General features: G+C 53.7%; 1 protein-coding gene across 4 annotated transcripts in view; it reads right to left on the reverse strand.

The window, feature by feature from the left end:
• PCGF3 (polycomb group ring finger 3) overlaps nucleotides 1-7,897 on the reverse strand; it is a 53,397-nt gene extending 45,500 nt beyond the window's left edge. For 2 of the 4 annotated variants that reach the window (XM_042985212.1, XM_042985211.1), the window contains exon 1: nucleotides 7,674-7,895. The gene's annotated coding sequence lies outside the window, so the exon portion shown is untranslated. Of the gene's footprint in view, nucleotides 1-7,673 lie in introns of all 4 variants that reach the window. The other 2 variants (XM_042985215.1, XM_042985214.1) reach the window with 2 other exon arrangements.
• Between the last annotated feature and the right edge of the window lie 693 nt (nucleotides 7,898-8,590).

Genomic DNA, 8,590 nt, shown 5'->3' on the forward strand with positions numbered 1-8,590 from the left:
GAATTTGGAACAGGAGACAGTAACGTCAGGCAATGTAAGGAAAAAGGAAGGGAGATTAGAAGTCAGCTGTATAACAGATCATGATACAATCACATCCATTTTAACTGCCAGATCCAACCCCTGGAGAAGACAAATAACATGCTGTGAAAGGGGCTGTGGGGCCCCAGGTTTTCTACCAACAGAAGCCGCTCGGCTACAGACACGCATCCCCCTCACGAGGAAGGCTGACTCAGGGCAGAAACAGGAGCCCAGGGAGCGAAGCAGGGAGCCAGGGGGGTCACCCCGAGCTCCTGACTGGGGATCCCCCGCTGGGTTTCAGAACCGTGTTGGGCCCAGGACTTCCTGTTGTGTCCAGTTCCCACTTCTGAACTGGCCAATCTACACCTGTGGTCCCACAACCGGTCCGCTGCGTGGGGGTCGCTGGGAAGGCGAACTGTGCCGCTTGGTCTGCAAGTGCCCGGAAGCGGCACCCAGCGGGTGACCCAGGGGATGAGACTCTGGAATTCTGGGACTCAGGCAAGGTTTGGGACTCTGAGCTGGTGCTGCAGTGGGAGGAGACCCCGGGGAACCTCAGAAGAAGGGCAGGTGTGTTTGGCATTTGGGGGCATATCAATTTCGGAGGGCCAGGACTGTAGCAGGCGGAATTCCGAGGTAGCCTCGAGAAGGCCCTGGCATACACATACCTCTTGCCTTACTAGCCCAGGCACTGCTGCAAAGGAATTTTTAAGGAGCAAATTAAGGTCCCAAATGAGCTGACCTTGAAACAGAGCAAGTATCTGCTGGCCAAGTAGCATGGCCTTTCAAAGCGATGCTCTTCCCAGCTGGTGGCAGAAGAGGAGGGACGAGTCCTACTGGCCTGGCACAGGGCAACTGGATCCGTCAAGCACTCACGGCCCTGGGGTGAGGAGCCGTGGGCCTCCAGGAGCTGAGGGCAGTCCCCAGCCGACAGCGAGCAGAACAGCAGGACCCCAGTGCCACAACCACAGGACATGGATTCTCCAACAGCGGGCGGGCTCAGAAGACAACCCGAGTCCCAGATGAGAGCTGCAGCCCAGCCACCGCGTTGATTTCGGCCTCTGAGGCCCTGAGCGGGGGGGGGGGGGGGGGGGGGGGGGGGTGGCAGCCACACTGCACGACACTTCCAACCCATGGAACTGTGACTAATGAGTTGGTGTCCTTTTAAGCCACTAATTCTGTGGCAATTTGCGATGCAGAATTACAAAATTAATAGCAGAAGACAGGGTCAGTTTCCCCAGCATGTAAAATACAGAGTGGCCACCAACCCCGGAAACATTTTCATTAGGCAACTATTCTCCCAACTGGAGCGACAAGGAACAGGTTAACAAACCAGCAGAAGAAGCTAGAGCCCCTTGGTGGGGACTGGATTGTGCCTACCCAAAATTCATGTGCTGAAACCCTAGGCCCCGATCTCCAAATACGGAGCCCATGGGGCGATTCGGGTTAGATTCCCAAGGGTGGGCCCGTGATGAGATTAGTGTCCTTACAAGAGACAGAAGAGGGCTCGCCGCCTCTCAGTCTCCACCGTGTGAGCACCCCACCCCATCTACGACGTTCTGTTGCAGCGGCTGAGCTGACTGAGCCCCTTCCTGGTTTCTGATGTCTGTCTTCTTCACCAGGCTGCCTTCAATAAAAGGCCGGGGGCAAAAAACTGCCTCTAGCCAGCCGTGTCTCTACAGCAAGAAAGGCACTTGCTTTATGCAAGGATAATGTTATTTGTCAGCAGAAGTCCTATTTCCACGAACAATTTCAAACACTTTCCACCCACTAAACCTTTTATGAAGTCTGCTAAAAAGTATGGAAGCTGACAAGTAGGACTTGCCCCTGTGTGCCTGTGAGGAAGGGTTAACAGGGCCAAGGGCACCTCCCCATCAGAGACGGATGAGGTGGCCCGGAAGGACATGCCCTATCGCAAGACAGTGGGACTCTCTGGGGCGCCTGGGTGGCTCAGTTGGTTAAATGTGCGACTTTGGCTCAGGTCATGATCTCATAGTTCCTGAGTTCAAGTCCTGCGTCGGGTTCTGTGCTGACGGCTCAGAGCCTGGAGCCTGCTTCGGATTCTGTATCTCCCTCTCTCTCTGCCCTTCCCCCACGCTCGCTCTCTCTCTCTCTCTCTCTCTCTCAAAAATAAATAAAACATTAAAAAAAATTTTTGTTTGAAGACAGTGGGACTCTCCCCTGGGTTCCTGTGCTGGGGCTCCACATCTCTCCTGGCACTGGGGACCGGGGCGCCAGAAGTATGGCCTGCAGCACTGACCCGAGTAACCACCACTTGAACACATGTCCCTGAAGTCGCGTGAAGCACTCACTCACGGCTCCCATGAAGTGATCCAAATCTCGAGCCCGACTCGGCCTCTCCCTCGTTCCCTTTAGTTTACAGAGTACACAGGGACAACAGACAAAAGTGAGGAAACACAAATAGTGAAGACTCAGAAAAATCCAGATGTAACAGGTGGCCTAGAAAAGTCAACCCTGTGGAGGGCAAGTGGGGAACCTGAAAAGACACTAAGGGACGTGACCCCAGTGCCACACGGGGAACCTGCCTCTGTCTGGTTCCGAAAAGGCATGACCCCCAGTGCCATGCAGGGAAGCTACCTGTCTGTTTCAGGAGGGGCATGACCTCAGTGTCACTCAGGGCACCTGCCTGTGTCTGGTTTAGGAAGGACGTGACCCCCAGTGCCACTCTGGGAACCCAGTTATGTCTGGTTCAGGAGGCACGTGACCCGCTGTGCCACACCAGGAACCTGCCTGGGTCTGGTTAAGGGAAACACATGGAAGACATTCTTGAGACAAGGGGGGAGACTTGAAAATGAACAGGAAATTAGCTAGTGTGTGAAGTAAGAGCCCACTTCTCGGGTGTGATAATGATGTCGTGGTTGTCCTGTGACCTGTGTGCTCTAAACTACTTCAGGAACACGGTAGGTTGTCTGTGGCTACTACTTCCAGATGACTCAATGACAATAAATATGTATTTAGAAAAAAGAGATGAGGCAAATATGGCAAAGTATGAATAGCTGTTGGGTCGGAGCAGGGGTGTAAGACTGCTCAGTGCAGAATTCTTTCTGTTCTTCTCCACTGTGTTTTCTCTGAAATTAAAACTTGGGGGGGGGAGGAGTAAAATGAAATCACTTGAAACTTTAAAAAAAGGAAAGGCTACCCTTTCTCTGCTCCTGACTTCCTAGCTGTGACTGTGCCCTGTGCCTGCATGTTCATCAGGCAAATGGGGGGCGGGGGTGGGGGGGGTTGTCAAACAGCAGTCCTAGGATGGCTCTGAGAACTAAACAGGTTCGCACACACCGTGCCTCCGGGACGGGACCACACACACCAGCCAGGGCTTGGCTGACATTCACAACACCCACTGCCTCCATGAAACCCACAGTTAGTTAGCAGGGGCTTCAAAGAAGTATGCAGACAGCTTTCCACAGTTTGCATATTTCTTGCTAAACATCTGGAACTTGCTGTTAATGTAGCAAAGTCCAGCAAATATTGATTCATTTGCAAAATAATCCAATTAACCTCCACTCTCCCAATTCACCTAAATATTAGAAGTTCTCTTCAAAAAAAAACAATCAACCCAACAATCAGTTTTTAAGGACTGTATTTTCAAGTGAGTTTTAGTTCTTCTCAACAGACGCCGTTGCTTAATTCAACAGACAATTCTGAAAATGTGTCTAAGCAAGGCTCACACCCTAACTAACTCTCTCGTCACGTGTTAAGTGTTTCATTATAGCTCTTTGTCATTTTGGCCTTCAGATAATTCAGTTCTGTAGGGAGGAACATGCCACATCAGAAATGACAGTCCTATTATTTTTAAAGGTCTTCTTACAATTGAATTGATACACTATCACTTGTACAACAGTATCCTGTGGTTCCATTTTCTGAAGGACAAGGGATTGTGAAGCATTTTTGGACTATTAACAGCAAATACCAGAAGGGTAATAAGAAACTGTCCCCAAACCTCAACATATTTCAATAGTAAAAGAAAAATACGTTTCAACTTCAAATTTGATTCTCACCACTAAGCAAATAGCTCCAAATGAATTAATAAATCCTGCCATTTAATAGATTAAAGAGTAACAGTATAGACCCAAACAACCCAAATAAGTAATTCCAGTCACTGGCCCAGGGCCCCGCCTCACACTGGCTGGGTGGGGCCTTGGCAGATCTAGAGAGAGCTGGGCAGCAGGTGACAGTTCCGTCCACGTAGGGCTCCTGGGACAAGTCCTGCATGGAGGCCTCCCACACGGGCCCCGGATGGTGTCCTTTCCAGCCCCATGCTACAGCCCAGCCCAGAGTGCCAGACAGAGGTACCCCAGAGCCACAGGTCCTAAGCACCGAGGACCTTGCATACAGGCTCCTGGAGCATGACTTCCTTACAAAGGTCAAATATCCAAAACATCTCAGGATCTGACTTCTTAAAAACTTCTTACAAAGGTCAGTTTACAATTTCTGGAGCAAAATCATTGCTAGGAATAAAATGACTCTTGGGAAACATTGAAATCACTGCACTTGAAGCTATCAATGAATTCCACACCACTTCACTTAATTTGAGCGCGGGGGTGGGGGTGGAGGGGGCGGCTCACGGTTTGCTACAGGTGTGTTACATTAGAAGTTAATTCCCAACAATCTTCCCTATTTATAATTTATCTTCCCTCATGTGTAAGTTCCAGTGGTTTCAGTCATTATGGCGACAACAGAGGAACCGATACAATTAAAGAGACAGCCGGGCTGCTGTAACCTTGTACTTCAACGTGCTACCCTCTACACAAGTGTTAATTTACTTGGGTATTTCTCAGGTGCAAGCCCTAGATCAGCGAAACCCTGATGGCCACAGTGTGTGTCACCCCTCCTTCCAGTACACACGTGTTTCCTCTTGAGTGAGGGCTGGGCCTAGTGACTAGGCCCTAACAAAGAGAATGTGGCCAAACGGATGGGATGTCCCCGCTAAGATTAGGTCATCAAGATTGTGGCCTCCTTGTTCGCTCTCTTCTTCTATCACTGGCTCCCTCTGAGTTGCCCTGTGGAGAGCCCCACGTGAAAAGGAACTGACATCTTCAGCCAACAGCTGAGTGAGCAAGCCTGGAAGCAGATCCCACAGTCAAACCTTCAGATGAAACCACGGTTCCAGCCAGTGCCCTAAGTTCAGCCTTGTGAGACCCAGAGCCACAGGACTCAGCTAAGCTGCGCCCAGATTCCTGAACCACAGAAACTGTAAGATAATAGCTGATGTTGTTTAAAGGCACTATGTTTGGGGGTAATCTGTTGGACAGCAATATATAAATAATACAGCCACACAGCACTATTGTACCTTTAAAAATCCGAAAATAGGAAAATAGAGCCTAACCAAACTTGAATGCCCAGTTTTGCAAGTCTTTTCCAAAACTTCACAAAACAAAAATAAGTTTTTAAAAAAGTAAAGTGTGTATTAAAAAAAAAAAAACCAGAAGTGTTGAGTAGGAAGGTCCCAAGTATGGATACATTTGGCAAATAAAAGTTCCTAAGCTAGACCATTCAGGGACTCCATTTGGTTAAGATTCGGTCTTATGAAATGTCAATCTGAAAATCTCAACTGGAAATCTTAGGTTTTCTCCTAAGTAACCAAGCGGCAACGTTGTGGCACAAAATGAGACGCTGAAGTGACCGATTCAGGTGCCTCCCCTGGGAGTCCATACAGCTCAGAGTTTTAGACTTGTACCTCATCCTACTGTCCAACCTGTGGATAAGTTTGCAAACTTAACACAAGTTCTAAAAGTACTCCTGCCTTTCATCCATTCATTCACGCACTCACTTCATTCAATAGTCGTGCACTGCCCGCCGACCTCAGGCCAGGGAACCAGTTCTGGCAGCTGAGCTGGACAAGGCCCTTGCCCTCCTGGCTCTTCATTCTCTTAAACTCCTCCAGCATTACCTTACTGGACACGCTCTGGAGTCATTACCCAATCAAAGAGCAGCACATACAATACCCTTCTTTTTCATCAACACTTCCAAATTAAAGGAACACACGGGCAAATTTTAGACGAAAGTCTCATCCAAAGGTTTCAAAGAAGCAAAGACCCCCATTGCTAGGTCCTTTAATATTTTCCTGTCCTGGAGTGGAGAAGGTGCCTGACCCACTCACCTGACATGTATGCTCTCACCTACTCCAACCTTCTTACCCTGGGCCCAGTGCCCCCCAAATATTTCCTTAAGCTTCCAACACTCCTTAAGGAACCCCACTCCTCCTGGAACTTCCTGGACACTAAAAACACACCTGGATGGAGGGTACACCCACCCAACCACTTGACCTCCAACAGCGGAGGGCGGGGAGGCCAGGAGTGGTTGAAGGTGATGGACACTGACCACAAGGAAAGAATAGCAGCCCTGCAGTAGGGGCTGGAAGAACAGGGTAGGAGACAGCTTCTTGGATCTGGGGAGTGGGCACTGGGGCATGGAGCCAGTGTGGACTAGGAGCTCCACTTGAACCCCTAGAAGGAAGAGGACAGACCCTAACCCTGCCTCACACCTGCCCCTGGGGCCCAGCCAGGCAGCATCTGCTGAAGGTCAGAAGGTCTGTGGGGCTGGCCCAGGTGCTCATAACATCGGGGGCCTCAGGGAGGTTTGCACTTGTGGGGCTCAGGTGAGCAGGGTCCCTGATGCCCCCAAGCCTTCACAGCCGTGGGTCCAGTTGAGTAGGATGGGCACATTAAAGGCACCCCTGGATCTTGCCCCAGGGGTCCAAACCCCTGGAGGGCTGGCTTAGGGTCCCAGCCTTCCTCTCTGCTCTTGGGATCTGGGTGCATCCCACTGACTTGTTCAGGAGTTCTGGCAGGGACCGGTCTCCAAGTTCCAGCTCTTATCAGTGTCCTGGCCCTCCCTGAGAGCCTCACTTCTTCACGGTCCCGCTCCAGCATCCAAATACCCCTAAATGACCTAGCTGGGGCCTGGTCATCCCCGGAGCCTGTCACATGGGATGAACCCTCCTCATGGCAGATGCCAGGGTCCTGGCCTCCCACTCAGAAGGGGCTGTCTCAGGGTCTCAGAAGTGCTCACAGGACTGTTCCAGTATGCCAGCCCTCTTTGGGACCAGTCTCGGTGTCCTGGCCCTCCTTAGTGACCCAGCCTCGTGTCCCAGCCCTCCCTAGGTCCTGCCAGATCCTGGGGGCTGGCCCCCCTCAGTGACCTGTCTCAGAGTCCAGCCATCTCTGGTTCCTGTCGGGTCTCAGGGTCACAATCCCCCTTAGTGACCCGAGCTGGCGTTGGACCCTCTTGGATGACCCATCCCAGGGTTTGACTCTCCTCGGTGACCTATCTCAGGGTCTAGCACTTCCTGGTCCCTGTATAGTGGGTCTGAGGTCTGGCCCTCTTCGGTGAGCCGTTCTGGGGTCTGGCCTTCCCCGCTGACCCGTCCCGGGATCCGGTCCTCCCTGGTCCCTCCCCGATGACCCGTCCTGGGGTCCGGCCACCTTCCCCGTGACCCGCCCGGGGTCCCGACCCCGTGGGTCGCGCCCGCACCCGGGGCCTGCCCAGCGGTGTCGGGGCTCCCGCGGGCCGAGCCAACAAGGGGCGCAGGGGCGCGGGCCGGGGTTCCGAGCCTCAGGGGCCCGCACACGGGCCGAGGCCGCGGCCTGAGGAGCGGGCGCCTCGGGCCAGGCCAGGCGGGGTGCGGACTCACTGACCTGCCGTCTCGGCTGCGGGCGAGCGGGGCGCACGCGGGGGCAGCGCCGGGAGCGGGGGGGGGGCGCCGCTCCCTCCGGGTCCCCCCCAAGAGCAGGAGAAAAAAACCCGTCCGGAGTTTAAAACAAAGAGGCGGAAATGCCCGAGCGGAGCCGAGTGGCGAGTCGGGGGCGCCGCACATGGAGCATGCGCGTTGCCCTCCCGGCTCCCACCCGCAGCCGGGAGGGGGGCGGGATCTGGAGGGGGCGGAGCCCGAGGGCGGGGCCGGGGCGTGGTCATAAGGCGCAGGCGCGTTCCGGCAGGGCTAGGCCGAGGGATCTGGAGAGGGGAGGGCGTCGGGGGCGGGGCCCTCAGCGGAGGCGGGGGCTCGTGAGGGCGTGGCCCGAGGGGGCGTGGACCAAGGGGGTGCGGTCTGCGGCAGGAGTCTTGCTGTACACTGGACTCAGCAGGCAGCTGACGCCGACTCCAGCTCCGGGACCTGACCGGGGCTTTCCTCTGGCGGAATCCGTCTCGTTCTTGCAATTCAGTCCTTCCTGGGACGTAGCAGCGAGAGCTCTCCGTGCACCAGGCAGGAGCCGGGGGCCGCACACGGACAGGGCCCTGTTTTCGGGGCCCCGGTCCAGTGGGCAGCAGGGCCGACCCTGAAACTCTGTGTGTCCACCCTTGAGCAGGCCCTGCCCTGAACGTGACGTCCACCCCTTCGTGCGGTCCACACCTTAGCGGGAGGGGGACAATAACAAGAAAAAGTAAATCTGATATAATGTGGGAGCCAGATAAACTGGTTGGGGGAGGCCGTGGATGTCTGGAGTGTTAGTTACAATAGGGTGGGTGGGCATGGAAGGGACAGAGGGGAAGGCGCCATAGAAGCACAGTGTAGGAACATAGAGGTAACGGCCTTGCAAGTGTCGGCAGGTGGGGT

This window comes from Panthera tigris, chromosome B1 (genome assembly GCF_018350195.1).
Source record: "Panthera tigris isolate Pti1 chromosome B1, P.tigris_Pti1_mat1.1, whole genome shotgun sequence".
Classification (NCBI taxonomy): Eukaryota; Metazoa; Chordata; class Mammalia; order Carnivora; family Felidae; genus Panthera; species Panthera tigris.